This window comes from Benincasa hispida, chromosome 9 (assembly GCF_009727055.1).
Source record: "Benincasa hispida cultivar B227 chromosome 9, ASM972705v1, whole genome shotgun sequence".
NCBI lineage: Eukaryota > Viridiplantae > Streptophyta > Magnoliopsida > Cucurbitales > Cucurbitaceae > Benincasa > Benincasa hispida.
In genome coordinates this window covers 12,628,905-12,638,990 of record NC_052357.1, presented here as the reverse complement: position 1 = coordinate 12,638,990, position 10,086 = coordinate 12,628,905, and the positions used below count along the sequence as shown (strand labels likewise).

Below are 10,086 nucleotides of genomic sequence, written 5' to 3'. Positions count from 1 at the left end.
CAAACTCGTTTAAAAGTCCATTCTTAACCAATCTCTCAATCCTATTGAAATTAATATGACCTAGTCTTAGATGCCAAAGATGAGCGTTTTCTTTTGGAGAAACTTTTCTTCTTTTGCTTTGTGTAGTTGCAGTGTTGAACATTTCAACATTATAAAGCATTTTAGATACTAACGACTTTAGTACATATAAGTTATTTTCATTTGTTGTGGAACATATATCAACACCATTTTTTGAGATAAAGCTTTATCACAAATAAACGATATATTATAATACTGCTCCAACAAACATGAAATTGAAATTAAGTTCCTTTAGAAATTAGGAACAAAGTAAACATTGTCTAACAATATGAACTTAGAGTCAAAAAATAACCTAATGCTCCCTACTGCAACTGTCGAGACGACCTCGCCTGTTCCTACTCGAAGAATCATCTCCCCAGCCTCAAGCTGTTTCCAAGAACTATTTTCTTGTGAAGAGGTATAAATATGATTAATGGCTCCTGAATCAAGTATCCAGGCATTATTATCATGCTCCACTAAACACCTTTCTAGAACAAATAAATCATATTTACCTTCCTTTTCCTTCTTCTTTTCAGCCAAGTAAGTTGGGTAGTTTTGTTTCCAGTGCCCATCTTGATTGCAATGGAAACAAGTTTCCTTTGCAGCTTTGACCTTCTTACCCTTCTGGGTAGTAGCAAGTGGATTAGCTTTGTTCTTTCCCTTACCATCTTTTTACTTCTTCCACTTATTAGGGTTTGAGAAAGAAGGCACAGACTTAGTCCCAGAGGTTGAACCCTTATGAAATTTTTTTGCGGAACGGCGACGTTTGCCTCCCCAATTTGTCCTTTGACTTTCTTCAAAGACTCATAACTCTACAGTTTATTTAGAAATGTGGTAAGATTGTATTCAATCTTGTTCATAACCGCGTTGCTGGGAACTGGAGGTAACTCTTTGGAAGAATTTTCAGAATAAAGCTAATTTGGTTGGCCTCATCTATGACAACCTCATTCATCTCGGCCACGTTGAAGTTAACCATCATATTAAGGACATGCTCCCTAATGGATAATTCCTTGTTGGTGTAGACGTTAAAGTTGTTCTTTAGAGCATCATGCCTAAGATTTGTGGTTGGTTGGCCAAAAATCCTACGCAGTGACTCTATGATCTCTCGAGCAAAGACCACGGGCTTGTGCTTTTTGGCCAAAACTGAAGGTTATGGAAGAAACATTAGCAAGGTTAACAGTGGATCGGATAGGCCAAATGAAGAAAGGGTTCATGAACAGTCGGACGAAACTTGAGGTAATTTTTATAACATTATTATGACGTTCTAGATTAGACTAAGTGTTGTAGTGACATTACTATCCTACAGTAATTATTTATGTTAGTTTGTGATGAATTATGATTAATGGGAATGGAAATTGAGTAGTAGGTGGTTGTTACTAGTTTTCTGAAATGGTTCTCGTGTTCATTTTCTTTCTTTATTTTTTTGAAGTCTGTGATATATTACTTCAGATATCCTAACCAAAATTCCAATTCTTTTGGTTAGTTTGTGGAAAAAAGTGAATATGAAAAAAAAAATTGTGGTATATACCAAATAAAGCATGTGATGGTTTATAAGTTACTTAGGATTGATCATTTGACACTTTATTTTAAAAAAGATGTATGTTGTTCTCTTTGAAGCTTAGTATTTTGTAAGCTTATTTGAAAAGCATATGACAAATCTCTTTTAAAGTCCCATTATATAAGATACAATAATGTTTAACTTTTATATTTTCTATATAGGATTTCCAAACTACTTCTAAAATAATGTTTTTGTTAAAGACATACACATTTGCTGTGCTTTTGCATATTCATAAGTTTTGACAAGTTATTCAAGGTTTGATAGGTTAGTTGTTTACTTCTATTTTTATTTTGGAAAATTGATGGATGTTCACTTTGACAAATGGTATTTAGAATCTAGACTTATTATTATTATTTTTTTTTTTGTAAAGATATGACAGATTAATTAAATATCTTTGATTTTATATTGTTTTGTATTGAAGTGTTGATATTAGGTTTGCTTAAATTATACTTTAGGCTTTTTTTAAAAAAATAACAAATAACTTTTAGCAACATTTATGTGATGTCAAAAATAGAAACAATTTAGTAACTTGGCAAATGTTCAATTTCTGTGTGTTGGATATTTAATGACAACACAAATGCCAGTTAAGGATTAGAATTTGTTATTCTAATGACATTTTTTGTGACGAAAGATACGTCACTAAAGCTCCTAATTAATGACAAGCAAATAGCCGTCATTGAATAATATAAACTTTAGTTGCGCATCGATACGCCAGTAAACATTATTTTCAGTGACGCGTTTACATTATTAAAAACGAAATTTTAGTGACGTGTTGTCATGCCATTAAAAGCTAAGAAGATGCAGAATTATAGAGTTCTGAGCGACAAAATAATCACACCACTAAAATCTACCATGACATTTTTTCTGTGTCGCTGAAAGTTTAATTTCTTATAGCGAATCAATTTTTATAAGGAGAGATCTTTCATAGAAAAAGTATATATTTACCCTTCATGCAATAAACATATGTTTAAAAAGGGAAGTTGAATGCTAAAATCGGCACTATCCAAAAACCATTCATTCCCAAATCGTAGAAAATGCACAAAATCCGGAAAATGCAAAACATTATGCAGAAAATGTAGAGAATAACAAACATCTAAGACCATCTAAAGAAATTCACATAAATGTAGTGAAAACGATCTAAAATGCATTAAGTTAAAAATATTATGAATATTATAATAGAAAATAGATGCTTATTGCTTAGTATCCCAAAGGTCATGTGTCACCATTTATGTTGTTCATATGTCAGATAGTTATTCATGCTTAGTATTAAGGTAAGTCCACATTCTACTTACCACTTTGTCTATAAAGAGTGACATTTGGTGGATTTTAAGAACACGCCTACATTGGTGAGAATTCAATTCTACCAATTTCCATATTATCCAATTTCATGATTTTGGTTATTTTATGTTTTAGTTATTTTATTTTATAATTTTATTTATTTATTATTATTATATAAAAATATTATTATATTANTGGTTATTTTATGTTTTAGTTATTTTATTTTATAATTTTATTTATTTATTATTATTATATAAAAATATTATTATATTATATTTTTCATATCCGTATTCCTGTTGTGCTCTGAAATTTTCATAACACGTTATCAGTACAAGCTCCTAAAGGTATGTCGATTTTTTCCTCTTCGTTATAATTGATAAATTTAATATTATTTTGCATATTCAATATCCATTAAATTTCTAACATAAGTATAATATTTTATGATAGTGTTGCCATGACAAATCTCACAAAATTAGAATTTTTCGCTCTTGATATTAATGACAATAATTATTTGTCATGGGTATTTGATGCCGAAATCCACCTGGATGCTATGAATCTTGGGGAGACTACTAAAGAAGGAAATATGACATCCAATCAGGACAAAACAAAAGCTATAATTTTCCTTTGTCATCATATCCATGAGGGATTAAAAATAAAGTATCTTATAATAAAAGATCCCCGTATCTTATGAAAAAAATTAAAAGAGAGGTATGATAATCAAAAAACAATTAGTCTTCCTAAACCTCGTTATGATTGAATGCACTTGAGGCTACAAGATTTTAAATCAGTAAGTGATTACAACTCTGCATTAGTTAAAATCAGTTCAAAATTACTGATGCTGATATGTTAGAGAAGACATTTTTTTACATTTCATGTCTCGAATGTGCTCCTACAACAGCAATATCGAGAGAAAGGTTTTAAACAATATTCTGAATTAATTTCATGTCTTCTCGTGGCCGAGCAAAATAACGAGTTATTGATGAAAAATCATGAAGCGAATGCTGTGAATTTTAATAATAATCTTGGTCGAGGTCGTGACCGTGGCAGATGAAGAAATAATTATTATTTTTGTGGTGGTCGTTCTAGTCATTTAAATTTCAAAACAACCACACAAAATGATGATCACAAAGGAAAAGCTCCATCAGAAAAAGTTCAAAGAGTGTTAAAAATAAATGCTTCCAATGCGGAATGACTGAGCATTGGTCACGTACCTATCGTACGTCAAAACACTTAGTTGACCTCTATCAAGCCTCCCTGAAAGAAAAAGAGAAAAATGTGGAAGCAAATTTTGTATACCAGGATAATGACATATTTGACCCACCCTATATGAAAAATTTGAATGTGACGGACTTCTTTGAATCTCGTGAAGAGAAGATTGGCACAGTTGGTGGCACATCAAGTGTTTCTTTTGACTTTGAGAATATCTAGACTTAATGTTGTTTTCTTTTATCAATCTTCATGTTTTTTTTTAGTATCTTTTGGATATTTTAAGTTTTATTTTTCTTATTGTAATTATTTTCTTTCAATGAAGAAACATGGATCATTTTCATATTTTGGGTGTTTCAAAAATGAGCAAAGAAGATTTATGTCTGGCAAACAGTGCAACTATACGTACAATATTTACAAATAAAAAAATACTTTTCCAAATTGACAATACTAAAAGTAAAAGTAAATACAATATCAGGTTCTGCAAACTGATCGAAGGTTTTGGAAAAGCAAATATTATTTTGCCCAGAGGAACAAAATTTACAATTGACAATGTATTGTTCTCCAGTCAATCAAAGAGAAATCTTCTAAGTTTTAAAGATATACGTGACAATGGCTATCATATTGAGATGGATAGTAAGAATAATGTGGAATATCTATATATCATATCCATTATCTCAAATGAAAAATTATATTAGAAGAGTTGCCTGCTTTATCTTCTGGATTGTATTATACTCATATACGCATAATTGAAACATATGCAACAATGAACCTGAAGTTCATGAATCCAGACATATTTACAATTTGGCATGACCGATTGGGTCATCCTAGGATCTATAATGATATGGAAAATTATTGAAAATTCAAATGGACACCCATTGAAGAACTAGAAGATTCTTCAATCTAATGAATTATCATGTGATGCTTGCTCTCAAGGAAAATTGATAATTAGACCATCATCATCTAAAGTGGGGACTAAATCACCCACATTTTTAGAACGAATTCATGGTGATATATGTAGACCCGTTAACCCACCAAGTGAACCATTTAGATATTTTATGGTATTAATAGATGCATCCAACAGATGGTCACACATATGCTTATTATCCAGTCAAAATCTTGCATTTGCAAGATTACTTGCTCAAATAATTAAGTTAAGAGCACAATTTTCTGATTATACAATTAAAATTATTCGTCTTGATAATGCTGGTGAATTTACATCCCAAGCTTTTGATAATTATTGTATGTCAATTGGAACAAGTGTTGAATATCCTGTGGCTCATGTTCATATACAAAATGGTTTAGCATAATCATTTATAAAACGTTTACAATTAATTGCAAGACCATTACTTATGAGAGCTATGCTTCCTTCATCTGTATGGGGACATGCTATTTTGCGTGTAGCGTCACTTGTATGCATTAGGCCAGTAGCTTATCATAAGTACTCGCCATTACAATTAGCTTATGGTCATGAGCTAAATATTTCCTATCTGAGAATTTTTGGATGTGTAGTATATGTTCCAATTGCTCCACCACAACACACTAAGATGGATCCTCAAAGGAGGTTAGGAATATATGTTGAATATGATTCTCCATCAATTATTAAATATCTTGAGCCCCTGATAGGTAATGTATTTACTACACGATTTGCTGATTGTCATTTTAATGAGACAAAATTTCCAACATTAGGGGAGGAATTAAGAAGTTGGAAAAAGAAATTACATGAAATGCATCGTTATTGTCTCATTTAGATCCCTGTACAGATCAATGTGAACTTGAAGTTAAGAAAATAATTCATTTGTAAAATTTAGAAAATCAATTACCAGATGCATTTATAGATGCAAAGAAAGTAACTAAGTCATATATATCAGCTACAAATGTTCTATAAAAAATTGATATCCCAACACAACAAGTTGTCACTAATGAGTTTGGAACATGCCAGAAGCGTGGTAGACTAGAGGGTTCCAAAGATAAAAATCCTCGAAAACGAAGATAATTAATAGTGAAAAAGACTTGGTTGAGGATGTACACTACAAGAAATCTGGGCTTTGATGTCGGTTAGGAAAAACTAAAATGGATGTACAATGTCGGTTTCTTAAAAAAAAAAAACACGGATCTTTAATGTCGGTTTTAAACCGACATTGTAGGTTTACCTATAATGTCAGTTTAAAACCGACATTGTAGGTCTACCTATAATGTCAGTTTAAAATCGACATTGTAGGTCAATTTTTTTTTGTTTCCCTCTCTCCCATTTTCATTTCCCGCCTTTCCCAATTATCAATAATAAAATAAAAAAATTAATATATATATATTGTGTAAAAGAAAAAAAAAAATGACCCTCGAATTAAATCCCCAATCTTCTTCTTCTTCTCCGATCCATCCAAGCCCTTCCCACGTTGCCTTCCTCAACTGCACATTCCCTGGCCAAGACCCTTTCTCTGATCGCCTCACCGTCCATCGCCTAGCATTGCCAGTGAGCCTTTTCTCTCTTTCTCTCCCATGTCGAACTCTCCCTTTAACCCACGAAAAAGTAGATCCACCGCCTGAAGTTCTGATCTTTCTTTCTCTCTCTCTCACTTTTACCAATCTGCAAGCCATACGTCAGATCTAGCCGTTGTGTAGCTCATATTCATAGATTGAGTTTGTCCATGCCTAAAGTTCATGTTCATTAACCAATCTTGTTCTGACGGAAAAATCAGAGAGTAAATTTTTCCGGAGGAAGAAAGGAGAGAGATCGAAATGGCGTCCTTTTTGCAGTCCTTCATTGACCCAAAGAAGAAGATTGGGGATTCATAACCAGATTGACCCAACGCCTCCGTAATTATGGTAATTGAAACCCTAATCGTTTCTTTTTCTATGGAGATGATTTCAAATTTTGTTCCGTGGAGATTGATTTTGGGTTGTGTTACTATTTTAGGTCTTCGATTCGATCTGTTAGGTCTTCGAGTCGATTCGATCTGTATGAAGGAGGCTTTGAATCGACTCCCCAGAGAGGTTGTTGATGCAGGCAATCAGCATTTGAAGCGGGCCATGGACCTTTCCATGAAGCATCAGTACCTTCCTGATGATCTTCAAGTTTTTTCCTACTATAGATGTTTATCTCTTCCTTAGATCGATTTGAGCCTCGCCGAAAAAACAGAAATGTGTTATATGTTTATCATAACCGAATAATCTTTAGTTTTATTTCTATATTCAACATGCTCTTAATATAATTGTTAAGTGTGCAATATTCTCGAAATCTAGTATTTTTTTATGGTTAAATTTCTATAATTTTTCATGGTCACAGGGAACTAACTCTTGATTGTATTGGGTTTTGTTGTTTTTTCCCAACTAAGTACAGAATGTTGAATTCTAAATAGTAGTTAGATGGTTATTAGTTTGAATTATTTCATTCTTTTGGTAGGCCATGCAAACACCATTCAGGAGCTATCTCCAGGATATGCTGGCACTTGTAAGTCTTTCCATTATTTCATATCTCTTGCTTTATTATTTAAAGTGAAAAAAAATTGTGGTAAAAAAAGGTGAAAAATGCCTAGTCGTATTCATGGAAATGAGGCAGCTGCTCTATATAGTAGTGTCAGTCATTGTTCTTAGAGTTTTGGATCTTATGACCTGTATTTGGGAGTTATTGATTTTGATATTATTTACCATCTGTTAGCCTAGATGGTATCTTGATATGTACTTGCATTACAGTTGAATTGTTTATCTAGTGTAGTTCTAATTTTATTGAATTCCCCTTCAAGGTTTCTCATTCCGTCTTCTGTTGTCTTTTTCATGATTTCAGGTTTCATAATCTAGATAGATATCAGCTTTTGGGTAATATATGTATGAATTCTGGATGAATTCTTGATTTTGATATTATTTACCATCTGTTAGCCTATTATTTACCATTTATTTGCTATGTACTACAGACAAATGCTAATGGTCTGTTATAAATAGTTATTGATTTTGATATTATTTACCATCGGTTAGCCTAGATGTTTTCTTTTAAAACAAATAAATGACTTGTGTAGGCCTTTGTTTGTGTTTGAATTCTTGATTTGTTCTGATTGTAACATTATACGAGTTTATACGAGTGATTTTCATGCACTACTACCCGATCTTTGCTGTTAATCCTAATTCTTATATTATTTTCAAAAACATTATACGAGTGAAATTTCTTTATCACATGCAAATAAAGTAAAATGTATGGCAGTAAATTTTTTTTTTTTTTTTTTTTGTGGATTCTTTGATTTTTATTTACTGGCTAGTATGGAAGGAAGGCTGGATAAAAATAAGATAGAGCATGGTTGATGATTTGATGACCAGTGCAAATTAACCTGCTCAATTGTTCTACTCATTGTGTCAAATTGTTTAATATTAATGTCTCAGTTTAGGTGAATAAAATTTGTGTTAATTTAAACTGTGTAGTAGCAGGAAGTAGGGTCGCAAGATGCTGCACATGCGTGCTACAACTCCTTTGATTTCTTGGAATACTACTTAGTGAATAGTTGTGGGGATTGTGTGTGGCACATCCTACCATTGCTTTCTACTTGATGTCGACCTATCTTATTTCGCCAAATTTCATCTGATGTCTTGCTAGACTGTTGGTACATAGCTTCTTTAGCATTTTCCCTTTGAACTTTAGGGTAAATGACTTCATTTAGTAATTAAAAAATCTCATTTAGTATTGATCTTTGTTGATATTTATCTTTATTAAACTGGAGAACGTTGAATGAATGAAGCTAAAGGTAATTTTTTTCCCACTTTGGGTATGTTTTGCAGGTAAAGAAGGAGAGAGTGGAACGTGAGGCATTGGGATAAATTCAAAAAATGCTTCTAGTTATATTGAAGAAGGAGCAAGCCATGCCATTGTTACTTTAATAAGTTCTTTCCTTTTATCTATTTACGATGATATTGCTTAATGTATTGCCTGAAATGGAAGTAGTGTAACATGAATCTGAAATTCTGGAACACTGAACCTTGTTGAGCTATTGTAGTACTTGAATATAGAAGATAATAAAGATTTCATTTAGTCTTAAGTAAACTATTTTCGAACTGCCCACAAAGGCTTTAAATGTTGTATGTTTCTTGGTTTTGTCGCAATATGTGTTCAACAATGGACAAATGGATCTTACAAGGGTTAAAGATCTTGTTCGCATTGTTGGGAGATAGAGGCTTGTGTTGTATCTTAGTTGTAGAAAAAAGGTACTTCTTTTTGTGTTATTGTTACTGAGTTTAGAAGCTGTCATGATTGATTAATATCCTAAGTTATGGTTAACCCTTTAGATGTAAAAAGTCACCCAAAGTCATCTGCATTGAAACGAACAAAACATCTTGTAGCTTGGGGCTTCACTAAAATTTGTCTATGCTCATGCATTGATTAACATTTAGTTTCGATTTAGGAAGGTAAAATGCAATTGTGACAGATAGATGGCAGAAGTTCAGTGATGTATTTCTGTGTTGTATTTGTTTTTAGTTACATACAATTTGAATCTAATTCATCTTTGGAATCTTGTTTAGATAATCTAAGATGGACCCTCGATAGCATCTTTTGGTTGGAGATGTTTTTTGTGGTTTCATTTGATTGAAGTCTTGTATCCATTGGTGTGCTTTTTAGATGCTTGAAGTTATGGTGTTGCTTTAGGGGGCTTTTTACTTTTTAGTTATATGGATAATGTAAAACTTTTAGTTGAATATGCTAGCCTCGTATGTAAATTATTTATTTTTTATATAGTACTAGCTTTAATTTAATAAATGAACGTAAACTTATGTTGAATTTATCTTTTTTTTTTTTCCTTTTTGTAGTTCAATACAAAAGATGCATATACACAAGAAGAGATTGACGTAATTCGGACCCAATGGACAAGTTTTGTTGGCCGATTTTTGTAAGGATGTAATTCTTGTTTAAAATCGACATTAAAGGGCTTTAATAACACTATCTTTAATGTCGGTTGCCAACTGACATTAAAGCCCTTTAATGTCGGTTTAAAATTGACATTAAAGCC

General features: G+C 32.1%; 1 pseudogene; it reads left to right on the top strand.

The window, feature by feature from the left end:
* The first annotated feature begins 6,838 nt into the window (after positions 1 to 6,838).
* Positions 6,839 to 8,902, top strand: LOC120087176 (annotated as a pseudogene).
* Positions 8,903 to 10,086: the final 1,184 nt, after the last annotated feature.